This window comes from Myxine glutinosa, chromosome 7 (genome assembly GCF_964187855.1).
Source record: "Myxine glutinosa chromosome 7, kmMyxGlut1.1, whole genome shotgun sequence".
NCBI classification, from domain to species: Eukaryota; Metazoa; Chordata; class Myxini; order Myxiniformes; family Myxinidae; genus Myxine; species Myxine glutinosa.
The window spans coordinates 49,918,394-49,938,890 of record NC_136267.1 but is presented as its reverse complement, the minus strand read 5'-3'; positions in this window follow the sequence as shown (position 1 = coordinate 49,938,890).

The following is a 20,497-nucleotide window of genomic DNA, read 5'->3' as shown; positions in this document are numbered from 1 at the left end:
GCCTCTCACGAACACCCGGGTCTAAACCAAAACCCAAGCTCGCTAAATCTCCCCTCACACCATATACATTTCCGAGCATATCGCCACTCACCTGGGCACTTCTTCTTCTTCGTTCCAACACCACCTGCAAATCTTTATTGGGGTTAGCAAGTACAGCATCGTGATGTGAACATGGACTTTGTACAGTCTCCATTTCTCCCTTCTGCTGGTGCTTTTCTAATTCTGCCGTCTCTCCAGACCCAATTTCCACTACTATTTATTTTTGTTTATTCAGCTCGACGACCGCGGGCTCACATGAATTTGCCTTGTCCAATTCGGCGGCCGTCGGGTTTTTCACACCCCGTGTCGCGATCTCTACCCCGGTCCAGTTACCTGCGCCTTGCTCCGCCTCGCTCAATCCGCGTTACCTCGTCGCGTACCCTTGGGACCCTCTCGCCTAACTCACGGTCAATGTTCTCCCCCGCCTTTTTCAATTTGGCCATTCGATCCATCTCTTCGTTCAGTTCCTGTCTTGACACTCCCAACCTCGCTAAGAATTGCGTCATGAGGGCCTCCAAATCTATCACAACCATTTGCGCAGCGGGCGTGGCCCTCGCTGCCACGTGTGAGGCGCCGCCATCTTGTGCGCCTGCAACCCCCTCTACCGCATCCTCATTGCTCTCCTCTTCCATTATTCCCACTTCCACCCTGGGGTCCTGGGTTTCCTCTACCTCCTCCATCTCCCCTACCGGCACCCGATCGCCTTGACCATCCATGGCACGATTTTAATTTAGGATATTAAATAAAATTTCGGCCGCTCCAAATTTTGACCAAATTTTTTAGATAGGAAATTTGGTTCGGGCTTCAAATCCCACTCCCCGACACCAATTGTTACGGATCCGAGGGACGGCACTCCCGTTAGCAAGGGGGGGGTTAATCCCCTTGTCCTGTTAAGCTGGCCGTCCGACCGGTTCTGGGGGTATGACGTCACTTCCGGTCGATGGTAAGTAGGGTTGAAAGCCCAATTTGTCTTAATACCTTCGTACTACCACCGGCAGTAAGCGAGGAAATACTCCCACCCGGGCCACAGCGTGATTGGATTGCGCCGAGCGAAGCGAGCTGCGGCTCGGGCCGTTAGCAAGAGACTAAACCCGACTATAAAGCGTTTGGCCAAAATCGCGCCACAGGTATTCAATGGGAAGAAGGGACTAAAGCGATCGGGGGAAAGGAGAAGCCAAAGTAAGGAATACCAGATATTTATTAACTATATACAAAACCAAAACCAAAGAAGAAACGAAAGGCAATGTACAGTGAAGAAGAAGAAGAAGAAGACACAGGGCAGCCTTAAGCAGTCTTATATTATTCCCCAGGACAAACAAACATACTTGCACGAAAGGGGAATAGCAGGCAGGAATGACTGGAAGAAGGAGAAGGGTCCATGCAGGTGACAGGGTAGGAAGGTCCGGGCCGGTGCGCAGCGTCGAGCTTGGCTCCAGTCCACGCTGCGGGCTCGAGGCAAAAAACCCGGCGGCAGCTGCACATATTCGTTCACGTGGTAGGGGCTTTTCGAAACAGCTCGTCAGAAGGCTCCGCGCAGCTTTGTCTCTCTCAGCCAGACCCCACAAGCGCCGTCTCCAACCCAAGGCGATTCTCTCAACCTTCTCACTCGACTCTCAACCGTACCTTCTCACCCGACTCTCAACCGTACCTTCTCACCCGACTGTTAACCGTACCTTCACACCCGACCCTTCGAGCAGTCCCTTTCAGCCGCTTTTATCGTTCGTGTTGGAATCAAGCCACCGGCTCTGATGACACGCCTACCGGTTCGCTCACCTCGGCGCTGGTTGGCCGGCAAAGGGCTAGCTGACTCCACCTCTGCCGATGCGTCGACGTGCCACACCTTGCTCTGGTGGCTCCGCCCCCTTCTTCATCGGCTTGACCGCATGGCTAATGGCGGTTTGGGGCCAACAACCGAATCAAGGCAAGGAGCAGCGAACGCCACCCGACTGTTACTTTGAAGCACGGGTGAGGCGATTGGGGGAATTGAAAGGGGCCTATCTTATTTGATTAATGCAACGCAGATTCAACTTTTGGGAACAGATCCTTAACTGAAACACATAATAATGAAATAACTACGGAGAGGTCCTATGGTTCACTACGTGTTGTACATGGACGAACTAGGGTGCGATCTTTAACAAGCCAATTGATGGGGATATTTACAGGGGAACATTTATAAGGGAAACATTTACTAAAATTTACGAGTGAAGGTTCTAAAAACCGTAAATATATATATATATATCATTACTTGCGCTCATTGAAAGCTGGAGAACTGCACATATATTTGGATTGGTTTGCTCCTGGCTGCATCCAGGGGTTTCCATATAATGAGTGGATACCAGAGGTAATGTGCCATGTGGCAGATGGCACTTATCGCTCCCATTAAGGTACAGCATAGCTGGATGGGATACCTTCATGGCGGTTCAGCACTGATGGTATGAAATCGCATAGTGACTGGTATATAACCGAAAGGTTTTCAGAGTCATAAGTGTATGCAGTACTCACTGCGTTGCCCTGATGAGCCCCAAAAGGGCGAAACCGGGTCGGTAACTGTGAGTTTTACATACACTTATGACAGTATCTGAACTAAGATCAAAATTCTGCTCTGTCAGAGGGTTCTCTTGAGAGCTTGACAGGCAGAGCGTATGTACATGGCAGGGTGGTCATTACTTGCGCTCATTGAAAGCTGGAGAACTGCACATATATTTGGATATATATATATATATATATATATATATATATATATATATATATATATATATATACATATATATATATATATATATATACATATATATATATATACATATATATATATATATATATATATATATATATATACACACACACACACACACACACACACACACACACACACACACACACACACACACACACACACACACAGACTTGGCATTTAATATGGAATTTTTTTCTTTTCTTGACTTGGGTTTACTTTCTTAACTCAGTATATCAATCTGGTGAGTTTCTTTTACACTTTGGTGATTTATTTGTTAAAAGAACCATGTCACTGATTGTCTGTCGCAGCAAGAAGTCAACAACAGGATTATATCACAGGTGGCGTGGCAAAATGTACGGACAGGTGCATTTGATGATTGGCTTCACAGTCGGGTTTACAAGGGTTGTTGCGTTCTGTATTAGTGGAAAACAACTGCTGCACATCTCCCAAAGTTATTGCCGCTTCCTCTGGAGATGGTCCGTCAACTCGACAATGCTGTTTGTCATGGAGTGGTGGCTTTACGAAATTACGGCATGAAACAGCGTGCTATTGCTCCGCAGTATGGCATCACTCAAGGTCAGGTGTCAAAGATCTTGAAACGAAATGCTCAGAGGGGTGTCCCTACTCCAATACCGAGGCCAGGACGTCCCCACAGAACCACAAGGAGGGATGATCGCCAGCTGCACCGGTTAGTCCACAATGGCCGTACCAAGTCAGCTAATCGGCTTAGGGCTGAGTGGCAGCAACTGACAAATGTGCCTGTATCCAGAAGGCTAGTCAACCAACGACTGGTTCAAGCAGGCTATCGTGCCAGGGGTCCCCTGAGAAAGCCACGCCTGACCAGACAACACCGCCAGCGCCGATTGCAGTGGGCCAGAGAGCACCGTCAATGGCAGCCAGGACACTGCAATCACATGATCTTCAGTGACGAGTCTAGATTTCTGGTCTATCGTCAAGATGGCCGCGTCCGAGTGCGCAGACAAGTGCATGAAGCCCACAAGAAAGATTGTATAGTGCCAAGAGACCAAGCTGGAGGTGGTGGGGTGACCGTTTGGGCTGCTTTTCATGCAGGGGGAAAAACTGATCTGGTTGTTCTGAATGGAAACCTGAACCAGTTCAAGTACAGGGCAATTCTGGAAGAAACATTGCTTCCATTTGCTTGTGCAGCCTTTCGAGGAAACTTGGTCTTCCAAGATGACAATGCACGGCCTCATCGTGCTCGCATGATCCAACACTTTCTTGCTGACCGTGGTGTAGAGCATATAGAGTGGCCTGCCATGTCCCCGGATATGAATCCGATAGAGAACTTGTGGGCAGAATTAACGCGTCAATTCGACAACTTGGACCAGCAGCCAGCCTATGTGCGTGAATTGCAGCAGGCTATTGTCACTGCATGGCAAGCGATACTACAACTTGCGTGATGAAGATGATGATGAATTAGCTGTGCAGTACTGATGACGATGAAGGTGATGACGATGATGAATGTACTGGCGTTTTCCATATGCACGACTCTTTGTCTACCCTTCTACTGTACACTATGTACAGTATTTTATTTCTTGTAACATGTTTTAAATACTGTATTTTTCTTATTTCTTTACGTTTTTTAATTTTTTAGGCTAGAAAATGCTTATTTTACCACAAAAATATTTAAAATAATAGTATATAAAAATACATTTATACCGCAAAATCCCGCGATATAGCGAAAAATCCGCGATATAATTTTACATATACTAGCGAGAAAAAACCGCGATGTACCGAATCCGCGAAAAGTGAACCGCGATATAGCGAGGGATGACTGTGTATATATATATATATATATATATATATATATATATATATATATATATATATATATATATATATATATATATATATATATATTGGATACAGAATCGAGGCTCGTGAAAGAGCTAACATTTATTTCACAAACAAATCAAACAGACAGACAAAATATATAAAAACAGGGAACGGAAGACAAGATGGGGAGAGGGGGGGAAGGACACAAACACAACATTTGAGAGCAGGGACATCGAGAGAACTGTGGGAGAGAGCGGGCTTGGGGGGAGGTGGGAGAGGTATAAAACATATGGACACTGCAAGGACTTCCAGGAAAGAAGTTGGAATTTCGAAAAAGTGTGTCTGGGGTGAATTAGCGGGGGTAGAAAAGATCAAGGTTTTGGATGGGGGAAGATAAGAGATGGTGGTGAACAGCTGTTTTAAAGACCTGGAGGGAGGAGTGGGATTGAAGGGAGTGTGGGAGTTTGTTCCAGAGGTGGGGAAAAAGGGGAATGAAAGAGTGAAGGTGAGCAGAGAGCCTAGATTTTGGCAGTTTAACCATAAGAGGGTTGCTGGCAGATCTTGTGTGACCTGTAGGAATATTTGGGGGACAGAGCACAGAGAGAGCTGGGGGAGCAAGGCCAGAGAGGAGTCGGTAGAAGACAGAAAGACCACCAACCTGCCTGCGGTGAGTGAGTGAAAGGCCCTCGGAGTTAGTTTAATCGCAGGAGATTCCAATGATGACGGGATCCGTTGACTTAGGACTCAAGACTGAGAGAAGGAACAACTGATATATTTATTGGATTCGTCAAACACAGGCTGTGGAAAGCAAAATGTCGAAATAGAAGCTCACAAAGACCAACGTTCCAACAAGATGCGCTGAAATAATTCGGTCAAGCTTCGCTTTATAAAGGGAATATTGGGGTGTGGCTTTTTAGCTCACAAGAAAGAGAAAGATAGAGTGGGCTCATGGGTTACTTCATCCAAGGTTACTCATGGGTAAACTTTGATAAGATGGTCAGCAATATGCGTCAACATGTTGACGACTTTCTCATAGAACCCTGTTTTTGGAAAGTACAAAGGGAGTGGATAGTCGTAAATATGCCAACATGAAAGTGATTTGACACAGTCTTGTGGGAGGCTGGAAAGATATGGTTGGTCTTTCACAGATTAAAAGATAATGCCATCACGGGGCCTGGGCTTTTACAAAGCATATAACTCCTTATAAGGATATAACAAGTTTCCAAAGGACATGAAAGGAATAAAAGTATACAGAAAGCAATCAAAACAGAACATATACTTGTTTCTACTTGGTAATTGATAAAACAGCAATAAAGCACAAAAGGGGAGGGGGATCTCAAGCCCCACATACCGCCCTTTTGGATCTAAGATACGTTTTCTACGAGCCAATCAAAGGCCTTTATTCAATCAAGGCAGGAAAACAAGAAATGTAAAAGGTTCACAAAAAGATACCATGCGAATGCTGCCCAAGTGACCATGCCACATGCCCAAGGCACCCCGCATCGCGCTCAGATGGATGATTCGCGTATGTATGTGAGTATGTAATGTGTGTTGGCCATAGAGGCATGAACATCCAATGGCGCGTCGAATCCACAACGAGGACGTCTGGTTCGGCCGGGGTGGACACCCGAGAGGATCTCCCGACCCACCCTTGGTCCACGAAGGTGCAGCCGGGACTCCCCCCTAGCAGGAGCTCGCCCAAGCATCCCAGGCGTAATCCTTGCAGATCTTCGGCGCTCAATCGATGGTCATGTCCATAAGGCCTTGAACGTGCAGTTGTTCTGCAGGGGAATATATAACAACATCAGTGTCGGGTGGCTTAGACCTGCGGCCTGGACGGCCAGCAGTCAGAGCCTTACATTCCATGAAAAAGAGAGAAACTTCCTTTAAGTAGTCGTTTACGGCTGCATGTGTCATGCAGGGATCCAGGGTAATCGGCTTCCTGGCAGGCGGGCCCAGCGATGCACTTGGGTCCAGAGTTGAGTCAAAATCCAGAGCTGGGTCAACAAGGGTTGAACTGCTGTGAGCTCGTGAGACAGCAATAGCACAAGAATCATTAGGCGATGTCCGCGAGGACCAAAGCAAGTTCACATTCGAATCCAAATCCAATTTTTTAGTGTAATCAAAATCTTTTTCAAATTCATTATTGGCAACATCAACAACGGAAGAACAATCTTCGGACGCGGAGATCTCATCATCGCTGCTCAGTGAATCGTTCGGGTCGTCGTTCCAGGATCCGCAGTCCACAGTCACCCAGACAGCCGGAGGTTCATTTGGATCCATGGTCAGCTTGACGGTCACCACCATGGCTTTTTCTGGTGCCTTCTGCATTGTCCATCCTGTGAAACATTTACTCACACACACAAGGACTAAAACCTTGATTAGTACACCACAGACCACAAGTCCGAGGATTATTACTAAGACGGTCAATATCCACTTTACTACTGTACCAGTCCATCCCTTAAACCAGTCAGTGAGCCACTGGTGGGGAGCTTCTCGATCCATTCGATCCTTTGTCAATCTATGTCCACTTTCCCTTAACCTTATAATAGCAGCACTGACCCCCTTCGATGGGTCAGGAATATACGTACATACAACACTTACCCTCAATTATCCCACATACACCCCCTCGTTCTGCCGGCAACATATCCAAAGCGACCCTCGTCCGCCCTTGCGTTGCCCCGAGCAACGTCAGTGTCCGCCCTTTGGTGGCCGCGACATTTAATCACCGCAATAGCGCGGGGAAGCAAAATGCTTTGGAGTAGCCCTTCCACCAATGCGCCATTTTTTTTATCACCGAACCTGCGGATGTGAGGAAACCTCGCATTTTCCAAATTCCCTACAAGAATTCCCTACAAGGTTATTTCAGCCTCTTGCCCAATGGCTGTCCAATATCTACAATGGATCCCAATATCCCAATATAAATCCCAATATAAATTGTTTCAACTCGACTTTCAACCAATTTTTACCGCCAACAAACCACCATTAACCTCCCCCTGTTATTTATTTATTTTCACAAATAAACAAATAATAAAAAGAACCTGGTCTATTTATTGAAAATAAAAATAGTGAAAATAAATATTGAAAATGAAAATATAATAATAAAAATAGAAAAATAAAAAAATAAAAATAATACAATAGTTCTCATATGTCTTACCGTCTGGTCAATTTTTCTCACCCACTGTGACTCACTCAAAATAGATTCTCACTGTTTGAGTGCAGGTGTCCTGTTTTACTCTTTCCCCTGTTGGTGTGCACACACGTCACTAATGCACCCATCCAAACACCATTCTACCACACGCACCACAGATGCCAATATCCACCACAATTTACCTATTCCCTCTACCTACTTTTAAGCTACCTTACCGGGTATTCGTGAAGGGGGTCCAACTTTCACAACCCCTTCCTTCGCATCAACCACTTCACGTTGTCCACCATACTCACTCCACATTTGTCCATAAACCTCTAAGACACCCACAACCTGTCCAAAGTTTCACAGTGAGGTGGGGTGCAGATCAATGCTGAAATAACAAGCGTTACGCCTAGGTCCCCCGTCGGGGAAGTGATGTGAGTTGACAAAGTGGAACACACAGAAAACATGCTATGATATGATATTTCACTCACAAGGGTCAGACATACATGGAGGCGGCCATCTTGGATTTTGACGTGGCGACCCAATTTTCAATAGCGTTCTTCCTTATGCCTAGATACACCCACACACCAGAAGGTACTTCGCTTATTTTTCAAGATATTTCGTTCACAAGGTTCAGACATATATATGGTGGCGGCCGTCCTGGATTTTGACGTGGCGACCCACTTTACAATAGCGGTCTTCCCTATGCCGAGATACACCCACACACCAAATTAGAAGTTGGTACTTCGCTTATCTTTCAGGATATTCTTCTCACAAGATTCAGACATACATGGCGGCGGCCATCTTGGATTTTGACGTGGCGACCCAATTTTAAACAGCGTTCTTCCGTGTGCCTAGATACACCCACACACCAGATTAGAAGTTGGTACTTCGCTTATTTTTCGAGATATTTCTCTCACAAGGTTCAGACATATATATGGTGGCGGCCATCTTGGATTTTGACGTGGCGACCCAATTTTCAATAGCCTTCTTCCTTATGGCGAGATACACCCACACACCAAATTAGAAGTTGGTACTTCACTTATTTTTCAAGATATTCATCTCACAAGGTTCGGACATACATGGCGGCGGTCATCTTGGATTTTGACATGCTGACCCAATTTTCAATAGCGTTCTTCCTTATGCCTAGATACACCCACACACCAGATTAGAAGTTGGTACTGTCGTGAAAATCAAGCTCAGACACGACTTGACCTCTGGGTAGGTTTAATATCATTTAGATCTGAAGTACATCCTGTAAAAATACATTCATGCAACAGGCATTAAAATCAGAGTATTTCATGAGCAATGGTCGATTCAATATGGCAATGGTCCAATAGAGAGGACAGTCAGCACAGCATTTAGGGGCGTACATACCATTCAAACTACAGGACTATGTCACAGTGAGTTCCGCTGGAGTGTCCGTGCGCCGCGGTTGTCCCGGGTCTTATAGACGCCCCTTTTGAAGCGAACACACCCTGGGTTCACCTTGGTATAATTTCACTACATTCTCCCCGCCGTTAGAACTATACTGCCGCTCGGCAGGTTGCAAGCAAGCATCAGCAATAATCGAATGGGTCACGTCAATCCACGTCAGTCGGTCCACCCGTAGCGGTCGGGGCAGCGAACTTCCCTGCCAGTTCGTGTTCGGAATCTACCGGGCACGGCGTCCCCAAGCCCGGAGTCCCCCGCGTCGGAATAGCCGCCGGAGGTGGGAGTCGGAGGGGGCGCCCCAGCGCCTTCGGGCACGGGAGTGGGGAACGACGGAAGTAACGGTGGTAGTTCCATAGGGGAAGCTTCGGTAGAGTCCATAGACTCGTAGACGGGTTCGTCGATATCCCTGTCGTCGTCCCCACATGGGGCGAGATGGCGTACGGAGACAGTAGACTCGCGGCCATCCGCCGTTAACACGCGAGCATGCTCGGGATTAGCCTGGAGGACCTGCACCTTGTCAACAAGGGGGTCGTACTTGCTAGCGCGAACCGCTCGTTTGAGATAGGCGGGCCCCGGTTCAGCGAGCCAGCTGGGTAAAGATTGGATACTGCCGGAGCCTCTAGGGTGGTGGAACAGTCGTTCGTGAGGAGTCTGGTTGGTGGCGGTACATAGGAGAGCCCGGATCGAGTTTAGAGTGGCAGGTAGCGACCACGCCCATTTATCGAGGCCTCGGCCGAGGGTCCGGAGGCTCAGCATGACGGCCCTCCATATAATCCCATTAAAGCGTTCGATCTGCCCATTCGCTTGGGGCCGGTACGGGGTGGTGTAGCTCGAAGCGACATTATGCTGGAGCAAGTAACCCCTCACCTCCTGGGACAGGAACACCGCACCCCGATCGGTATGCACGTAGGCCGGATACCCGAACATAGAAAACAAATTCTGCAGGCACCGAATAACCGTGGCAGCCGACATGTCCCCGCACGTGTAAGCAAAGGGGAATCGTGAATACTCATCAACGATAGTGAGCAGAGAGCGAGAGTTGCTCGACATTGGCAGCGGCCCTTTGAAGTCCATCGCCAAGCGCTCCCACGGTCTAGTAGCCCTAACGAGTGTCCCCATAGGAGGGTTATAAAAACGCGGTTTGAGTTCGGCACAGATCGCGCAATCACGGCAGATGCGGCGGATGTCCTCAATCGAGTACGGCAGATTGCCCTCGCGCACAAAATGCGCGAAGCGCGTTACCCCGGGATGACACATAGTGCCGTGCAAAGTGCGCAGCCCCTCCAAAGTTACAACCCCCGCGCAAGTGGCCGGCCTCGATAAGGCGTCAGCGACCAGGTTATCCTTCCCCGGGCGGTATTTGATGGTGTAGCAGAAGTCAGCGAGTTTGATACGCCAACGGGTGATTTTCTCATTCTTAATGCGCTGAGCATGTAAGGTGTCGTACATAAACGCAACGCTCTGTTGGTCCGTGACGATTTGGAAACACCGCCCAAGCAGATACGGCCGCCATCGCCGAATTGATTCGACGATCGCGTACGCTTCCTTTTCGACAGACGAATGCCTCCGCTCAGCGGAGGTGAGAGTCCGCGAGAAGAAAGCCACAGGGCGGCCCCCTTGGGAGAGAGTCGCCGCTATCGCATGATCTGAGGCATCACTCTCCAAAACGAAAGAGGCACTCTCGTCAATCGTCGCGACAGCAGCGCCAGCGATGTCGACTTTAAGGCCCTCGAAGGCCGCCAGGGCGGCCGGACCCATGGGGAAAGTGTCGCAGGCCACGAGGGGGCGGAGCTTCGCAGAGAAATTTTGCACCCACTTTGAATAGTGGGCGAACAGCCCTAGAGCGCGTTTCAGCGAAGCCCGATCGCTAGGCGGAGCCATATCGAGCAAAGGGCGCAGACGCTCCTTATCCGGAGAGACGGAGCCATGGGTCACGGTGTACCCCAAAAGGTCTACCGTGCGTAGAGAGTATCGACACTTAGCCGCATTCATGGTTAGGCGATATTTCCGCGCGACCTCGAGGAAGCGTTTCAGATTAGCGTCGTGATGCTCCTGGTCATACCCACAAACCGTAAGATTGTCCAGATAGACAAAGACATCGGTCAAATTCTCCTTCGCAACGAGGTCAGCCATAGCCCTCTGAAAACAAGCGACTCCGTTAGTTACCCTAAAGGGAAGTCGCGTGAACTGGTACAACCGCTGACCTGATTCAAAGGCTGTAAAGACGCGATCAGCCCTAGAGATGGGGACTTGATGATACGCACTACGCAGATCGAGAGTGCTATAAACGGAATACAGGGCCACCTGGCGTACCAGGGCGTCCATCCCCGGTAAGGGGTAGGCATCCAGCTGTGTAAAACGATTAATCGTCTGCGAATAGTCGATTACCATGCGCCGGCGGTGGGCCTCACTCCGCACCACTAAGACTTGGGCCCGCCACGGTGACCTACTGTGTTCTATAATACCGTCCTTTAAGAGCAGGGCCGTTTCTTCTGCAATGAATTGCGCGTCCGCGCGAGAGTAGCGCCGCGATTTGACGGCTACAGGGGTACAATCAGTGGTCAGGTTGGGGAACAGTGAGAGAGGCTCCATGTCCATTTGAGCGAGGGCGCACACAGCGAGCGTGTCCGGCCCACCGAAGTCTATTTCCAAACGTCCATGCCGCTTAAGGAAATCAAGTCCTAACAGAACGTCAGCGCATAAAGCAGGTAATACCATGAGATACACGTCCGGGAACGTGCGTCCCTTTATCACAAGTTTCAATGGACACGCCCCTTTTGTGCTCAACCGAAGTCCCTGAGAGGCCATGAAGATCCGGCGGGTTGTCCCGAGAACCGGCCACCCATGTTGATGCACGAGTCGCTGATCGATAAAACTATCCGTGGACCCCGTGTCAATCAAAGCTTGCGCAAAAACGCCCGCGACCATGAGCGGAATGATGGCCTGCGCAATGCCGGCAGACCCGGCAGGTATTGTACCGGCCGGGCGAGAAGATCGCGCCTCGCGGGTGGATCCCACGCCGGCTGCAATCCTTCGGGCAGCGTCGGCAGGTTGGGCCTCAGCAGGAGCATTGAAGTCAGTTGGCTCATCAGCAGATTCATTTGCTAGAGTGGGTGTGTGTAGGTCGTAAGAGCCGCCGCCAGATGGCGCTCGAGTCACGTGAGAAAGATCTCTGCCGTCTGCAGATTCATATGCCAAAGTGAGTGCATGTAATTCGTAAGAGCCGCCGTCAGATGGCGCTCGAGTCACGTGAGAAGGATCTCTGCCGTCTGCAGATTCATATGCCAAAGTGGGTGCATGTAATTCGTGCTGCGTTTGCCGCACATCGAGAGGAGTTTCCACAGCAGGAGCATGTCGCTTGTTTGAAGTAGGCGTTCGAACGCCAGTCACGGTCGGTCGCGCTGCGGCCGGTCGCGTTCGCGCCATTTGTTTCGGCGGCCCGGTGTATCTCACCAAGGTCGGGCGTGCAGCCAGAGGCCCGCGAGAAGGAGAGCGGCTCATCAAAGCCGAGTGAGGCGCCCCCTCCGGCGCTCGATCCGTTGGCTCCGCGATGAGTCCATTCAAGGTCGCGCGGGGACGCGTGCCCCGAGCGGCCTTCCTGCAGACCTTTGCAAAATGGCCCTTGGTGGAGCACAGGTGGCATGTAGCCTCCCGAGCCGGGCATTCAGAGCGAGGGTGCTGCCGATTCCCGCAAAAAGAACATTTTGCATACCGGTCAGGCCGTGGCCGGGCAGCGGCGGCAGCAGTGAGGCCAGAAGCGGAGTTCGCTTCAGGAGCACCCCGGAGTCTCGGCCGTGGTGGTCGGGTCCTCCTCCGTATCCTCGGTGGTAGCCCTCTCCGGTCGCGCGAGTTGAGAGGCCCCCGCCACGACTCGTGGGTGATCGTATGTGGTGGATTGTTCTCGGGCATCTGTATATACTCGCGCCAGCCGTAGTGCTTCCGTAAATGTCAGATCCGCGACCTCCAGGAGTCGGAGCCGCAAGACCCCAGAACTAATTCCGGAGATGAATGAATCTCGGAGCAAGTCGTCCTGCACTTGCTCGTGGGTCCGTACGTCCTGCACGCAGTCCGCCAACAGGTAGCGCAACTCCTGCGCGTAGCGATCGATCGATTCAGATGGTTGTTGTCGCCGCTGGGAGAGTTGATGCTGGCCGTGCACAGCGCTCCGTGTTTTTACGTATAAGCGCTTCAGCTCGGCTAGTGCCGTAGCGTACGTCTCAAATCGAGCTATGTTCCGGAACACGGTGTGATAGACCTTCGACTGTAACACGAACAGCTTCATCGCAGCGGTGGGCTCCGTTTCGTGAGCAGCAAAATAATTCTCCAGCGTTTTGAGCCAGTGAGTGAACTCCGATGCTGATCCCTCAGCTTGAGAGTCGGCTCCGAGAATTGGTACCACGATCATCTTGTGGTCAGCCATTCCGGCGATCTAAATGATATAAAATGTCGTGAAAATCAAGCTCAGACACGACTTGACCTCTGGGTAGGTTTAATATCATTTAGATCTGAAATACATCCTGTAAAAATACATTCATGCAACAGGCATTAAAATCAGAGTATTTCATGAGCAATGGTCGATTCAATATGGCAATGGTCCAATAGAGAGGACAGTCAGCGCAGCATTTAGGGGTGTACATACCATTCAAACTACAGGACTATGTCACAGTGAGTTCCGCTGGAGTGTCCGTGCGCCCCGGTTGTCCCGGGTCTTATAGACGCCCCTTTTGAAGCGAGCACACCCTGGGTTCACCTTGGTATAATTTCACTACAGGTCCTTCGCTTATTTTTCAAGATATTTCGCTCACAAGGTTCAGACATATATATGGTGGCGGCCATCTTGGATTTTGACGTGGCGCCCCAATTTTCAATAGCGTTCGTCCTTATGCCGAGATACACCCACACACCAGATTAGACGTTACTACTTTGCTTATTTTTCAAGATATTCATCTCACAAGGTTCAGACATACATGGCAGCGGCCATATTGGATTTTGACGTGGCGACCCAATTTTCAATAGCGTTCTTCCTTATGCCTAGATACACCCACACACCAGATTAGAAGTTGGTACTTCGCTTATTTTTCAAGATATGCAGGTTACAAGGTTCAGACATACATGGCATCAGACATACATGGCGGCGGCCATCTTGGATTTTGACGTGGCGACCCAATTTTAAACAGCGTTCTTGCTTGTGCCTAGATACACCCACACACCAGATTAGAAGTTGGTACTTCGCTTATTTTTCAAGATATTTCGCTCACAAGGTTCAGACATATATATGGTGGCGGCCATCTTGGATTTTGACGTGGCTACCCAATTTTCAATCGCGTTCTTCCTAATGCCGAGATACACCCACCCACCAAATTAGAAGTTGGTACTTTGCTTATTTTTCAAGATATTCATCTCACAAGTTTCAGACATAAATGGCGGCGGCCATCTTGGCTTTTGACGTGGCGGCCTGATTTTAAACGGGGTTCTTCCTTGTGCCTAGATACACCCACACACCAGATTAGACGTCAGTACTTCGCTTATTTTTCAAGATATTTCGCTCACAAGGTTCAGACATATATATGGTGGCGGCCATCTTGGATTTTGACGTGGCTACCCAATTTTCAATCGCGTTCTTCCTAATGCCGAGATACACCCACCCACCAAATTAGAAGTTGGTACTTTGCTTATTTTTCAAGATATTCATCTCACAAGTTTCAGACATAAATGGCGGCGGCCATCTTGGCTTTTGACGTGGCGGCCTGATTTTAAACGGGGTTCTTCCTTGTGCCTAGATACACCCACACACCAGATTAGACGTCGGTACTTCGCTTGTTTTTCGAGATATTTCGCTCACAATTTTCAGACATATATATGGTGGCCGCCATCTTGGACTTTGACGTGGCGACCCAATTTTCAATAGCGTTCGTCCTTATGGCGAGATACACCCACACACCAAATTAGAAGTTGGTACTTTACTTATTTTTCAAGATATTCATCTCACAAGGTTCAGACATACATGGCATCAGACATACATGGCGGTGGCCATCTTGGATTTTGACGTGGGTTGCACCCACACACCAAATTCGAATGCGGTCCTTCGCTTACGCACGCACGCACGCACACACGCCCGCACACCCGCACGCACGCACACACGCCCGCACACCCGCACGCACGCACGCACGCACGGACGGACGAACGGATGGACGGACGGACGGACACGGACGGAGGGGAAAGCCATAGTCCCCCTTTCGCTCCGCTGAGCGACGGGGGACAACAAAGAGGGTTTTGTCTGAAATTCGTCTCATGAAAACCCATCCAAGAGTCCAGTGTAACAGACAGACAAACACATAGACACACAGAAGACCCCAGGGTCCCATCAAACTAACTTGTCCCCAGATCCACAAAACGAAACTTGTAACTTACTCATAACTAATACTCATACTTACTAATACTAATACTAATTACTCATACTCACATAATAACTCATAATTACTTACGTAATTACTCATACTAATACTTACTCAAAATAATGTAATCCAGCTACCCATACCGATTTCCCAAAAAACTCAAAAGTTTTGGAACGCGCTGTAGCCACTCAACTCAAACATCACCTCTCTGCCAATAACCTGTATGAAACATTCCAATCCGGATTCCGCCTCAACCACAGTACTGAAACTGCTCTCCTCAAAATCACCAATGACCTTCTCCTCTCCTCTGACGCCGGCAACCTCAACATTCTCATCCTCCTCGACCTCAGCGCCACCTTTGACACCATCAATCACACCATCCTCCTCACCCTGCCCTGACCAGCTTGCGCCTATAAAAAACCAAATCAGTTTCTTTCACCCATTCTGCTCCCTGGTTTACCCCTGAACTCCGCCTGATGAAAACTCGTGCTCGCCAACTTGAAAGACTCAGCAATAAAACAGGTCTCACAATTCACTCCCAAGCCTACAAGGACCACATACAGCACTACAAAGATGCCCTCTTCCACTCCACCTACTACTCTCAAATTATCCACTCTGGCTCCGGAAACCCAAAAGCACTCTTCTCTGCAATAAACAAACTCCTCAGCCCCCTGAATACCACCACCCAGTCATTCACAGTAGACAACTGCATCTCCTTCCTTTCATTCTTCCAAGGCAAAATTGACAACATCTACAACAGCTTAATCACCACAACCTGCTCCCCCTCAAGGTGTCCCCCAAAGTTCAGTTCTTGGCCCCCTCCTCTTCATCCTGTACCTGTCCCCCCCTTGGTCACTTAATCCACCATCATGGTCTCCAATTCCACTGCTTCACCGATGACATCAAGCTTTTCATCTCCACCAAATCCATCTCCACCGCCACCCACTCTATCCTGACAAACTGCATCACTGAAATAAAATCCTGGCTTCAAATCAACTTCCTCAAATTTAATTATGATAAATCTGAAATAATCATCATTGGCCCAAAAATACTCACCAAATCCACCCATAACTTTGCCCTCAACATCGACGGTTTCCCAGTATCCACCTCCACTCACATCCGGAATCTTGGCATCATCTTTGACCAACCCTCTCCTTCAACAAATACACTAAACAGATCACAAAGACAGCCTTCTTTCACCTGAAAAACATCACCCGTCTCCGTCCATTCCTCTCCTCCACGGCTGCAGAAACCCTCATCCACGCCTTCATCACCTCCCGTCTGAACTACTGCAACAGCCTCCTCTTGTTCACCCTCAATAACCTGGCCCCATCCTACCTGACTGACCTCCTCTTCAGACATACTGTACTCGGAAATTCAAAGCATACTGTTCGGCCGGCACCGGAAATCTGTTTACAACGACAACAACAAATTTCAGAAATCAATATTCTTTTGTTCACTAATTACGTACACAATTTCAGTTTTAACCAACAATATATTTCCTTTTTCCTGATTTAAGTCCCTGTCATGTCGTTAAATTAACACCCAGTAGATTGACTCAGCCTGTCGTCCTTCCAAGGTTAGCGAATTAACTCTGACCTCATTCCCATCCCAAATCATTCCCATGCGTATCTCAAACAAAGGTCAAACAAACTTCAAAGGTCAAACTTCAAACGAAGAAAGGTGTGGTAACAAACGTCAAATTGGGGTAACAGGCACTTTCATGAGGATGCTCGCTTTCATCTTACGAATACAAGTCCGGCCGACATCTTGCCTCTGCAAGAACTCCACATCCGGACAGATAAACGGCCATTATTGAGGCTCCACATTGCAAAATGCTAACACCCTATGAATCAAATAACCGCCAACAATCCGCCCAGGAACTCCCGCCAAAACCCCACAGCCTTTCTTGGGAGGCGTGCTCTACCATGCAGCACCCTCTCTACCTGGTGCACACCTTTCGCACTTGTGCTCACTCCGCACATCCCTCTAACCCCACAGCCTTTCTTGAAACCCCGACCATTATCCTTCCTCGGATGAGCGTTCTACCACATTATCTTTTCCAAACTGCCACGTCTCCAATATTTTCCCCCATCCGCCTGTGGGGCAGCTTGTCCCGCATAATCTGCCCTCAGAACCACATGCATCTTAATAACTAAACCATACCACCATCGCACGACCAAAGGTCTTTATCCGGCGCATCGATCAACTCAAATGCATCGATGCATCTTCTAGCTGCCATTCCGCATCACATCCGTACCGTGATCTTGCAACTGCCATTCCCTACTACATCCGCTCTAGACAACCTCATTTACCTCATTCAGAGAGACCTCATCCACACTGTACCTCATTTACTGTAGATAGGGTTTCCGGTTGGCACCGGAAATTCATTACTGTCCTGAAATCCTCCATTCGACCACGCCAATCGCCTCATTTTATATACTTCACGGTACTATCAACGTTTATTCAACATTCCCCTTATAAATCCATCTTAAACAACGTATTCCTTATGACATTGCATGGCAGGAGTCACAGGCCCCCACTATACTGACATGCGCACTGCACACCGCATGAAACACACGAACGTCTGACATCCAACAAAGTTGCAATGGCCCACAATGCATTTGGGCACACATCCTCCGAGCAACCTCATAGCAGGGTTCTCCCCCATACTCACGCATCTTTCTTGCGCCCTCTCTCCCGGTACATACTCCGTACCACTCACCACAGGTGTGCACTCTTCTGCACATGCAATCACACACTTCAATGTGCCCTCTCCAGATCAAAGGTGTGTATTTCGCACCTCTGACAGCATTCCACACCATGACATAATTTCACACCAGCAGAAATCCTTCTCATTACACGACTCATTGACTCCCATGTCTTGTCAAGCAATGTGCTGCTTCACAATGTGTGCTACGCTACATCCTTCGGATGGACGTTAAATGTGGTGTCCTGTCCGTTACATCGGTGTGACCAACATCCCAACAAACCAACTACAAACCTGCAGGTCGCTTCCCGTATGGTCATGTGACCAACAAGAGTCTTATAAAGAATTTCAAATTGAACAATGGACTCCATTTAACCAGGCGGAAACACCAAGAATCCACAACTTCAAGACCGCAGCCAATTTAGCAGCGGCACCCGACCAATCCATCCAACAACAACTACAACAACCACCCCAAACCGAGGGCCCCCCATACAGCGCACACGTGACTCGGGGCTCGCTCGGCTCCAGCCCGAATGCACAATAACTCTATACCCAAACCTCCACGGAGCCGCACGGCAAGAACCACAGGCTCGTACCACACCGCCAATAAAACCGCCAAACCATTCATTCACCTCTCGTCCCAAACAAATGAAAATCCAGACTCCCAATATAAATCCAGACTTTAATTAAACGAACATCACCGCCAGGACCCTCGGATAGACGCTAAAATCGACATTCCCGGCATGGATTCCCGCACCGCAAGCAGCCGATTTGCCGTTTTTGGTTCGGTGCGCACTTTCGTGCTTCCATACAAATTTTAATATTCCAATATACATTCATGCATTCATTCGTATACCAGTGAGTCTCTCAGACGTCGCGCGAACATCGGATCGACTCCAACCATGCACCCCCAACTGAAACTCCCATGTCTCCCTATGCAACGTATTTCGAATCATACCACGTGACTGACAAACCGGCTCGCATTTCATGCGTTTCCTTATATCAGACCAACTTGTCACTAACCACGTACAGTACAGCGTAGATTCATGCACACGCGTCCCCTTGTACAATCTTGTTCAACAATCTTGTGCAACAATCCCCATTCATTCATATTACGTCTCACTCCATTCAAGGAAAAAGGGATTTTGGGATGGGGTGAGTTGGGGTGAGGCAGGGGGAGGGGGGGTGTGCAGGGGGGGGGGCTCGCTGCGCAGGGGGTGGTGTTGCCTGAAGCCCCGGGACAGAGCTTAGGGCGTGCAGGGTAGGGGTTTGGTATCTACCTAACCCTTCCACAGGTCTTGATGCCGCTCGTTGGCTCGCTTTTATCTTATTTCCTTAATCGCCTTATCCTGCACATTTATCCTGCCTTATCCTGCACCTGCATTTGCAATTAGTTTGCCTGCTTCCTCAGGCCATTGAGAGGCTCGCCCGCCTTCTCTCTCTGAGAGGCTCGCCCGCCTTCACAGCTTTCTAGCCTAACTCCTGAGAGGCTCGCCCGCCTACACAGCTCTCCGTGTGCTAACCGTATCTTACTTTTCCAGGTAACCAGGTAACCTTACTCCTTATTCCCGAGAGGTCTCTCCCGCATACACGGGTTATGGCCGCCTAGTCTCACTCTTCCCTCCGTGTGCTAACCTAACCGTACCTTACTTTCCCGGCGTCCTACGCCCTTATGACGCTTCTAACCTTACTTACGAAAACAAACTATTTCCTATCCTCGGCGCCCTCTTGGGGAACTTCGCTTCCGTCCCGTAACGTTACCCTGACGGATCCATAAACAGTCAGTTGCTCCGGAGCTCCAAACGGCTCGTTCTTAAATTTTGTTCGAGGATCAGGCTCGAGCAGGGGACGGGGCAAAGGGCACCTCTGTGACAGAGTGGGTTCCAATTTAGCCAAAACTCCCAGTCTATAACAAAATAAACCCAAAACTCACCTCACCCGGACCGATGAAAACCAGCTGGTTTTTTTTTCCACTCACTCGCGCCTGGAGCCGCGTCCCGAGTCTGCCTGAGCTGAATCCCACTTCTGACACCAATGACGGGATCCGTTGACTTAGGACTCAAGACTGAGAGAAGGAACAACTGATATATTTATTGGATTCGTCAAACACAGGCTGTGGAAAGCAAAATGTCGAAATAGAAGCTCACAAAGACCAACGTTCCAACAAGATGCTCTGAAATAATTCGGTCAAGCTTCACTTTATAAAGGGAATATTGGGGTGTGGCTTTTTAGCTCACAAGAAAGAGAAAGAT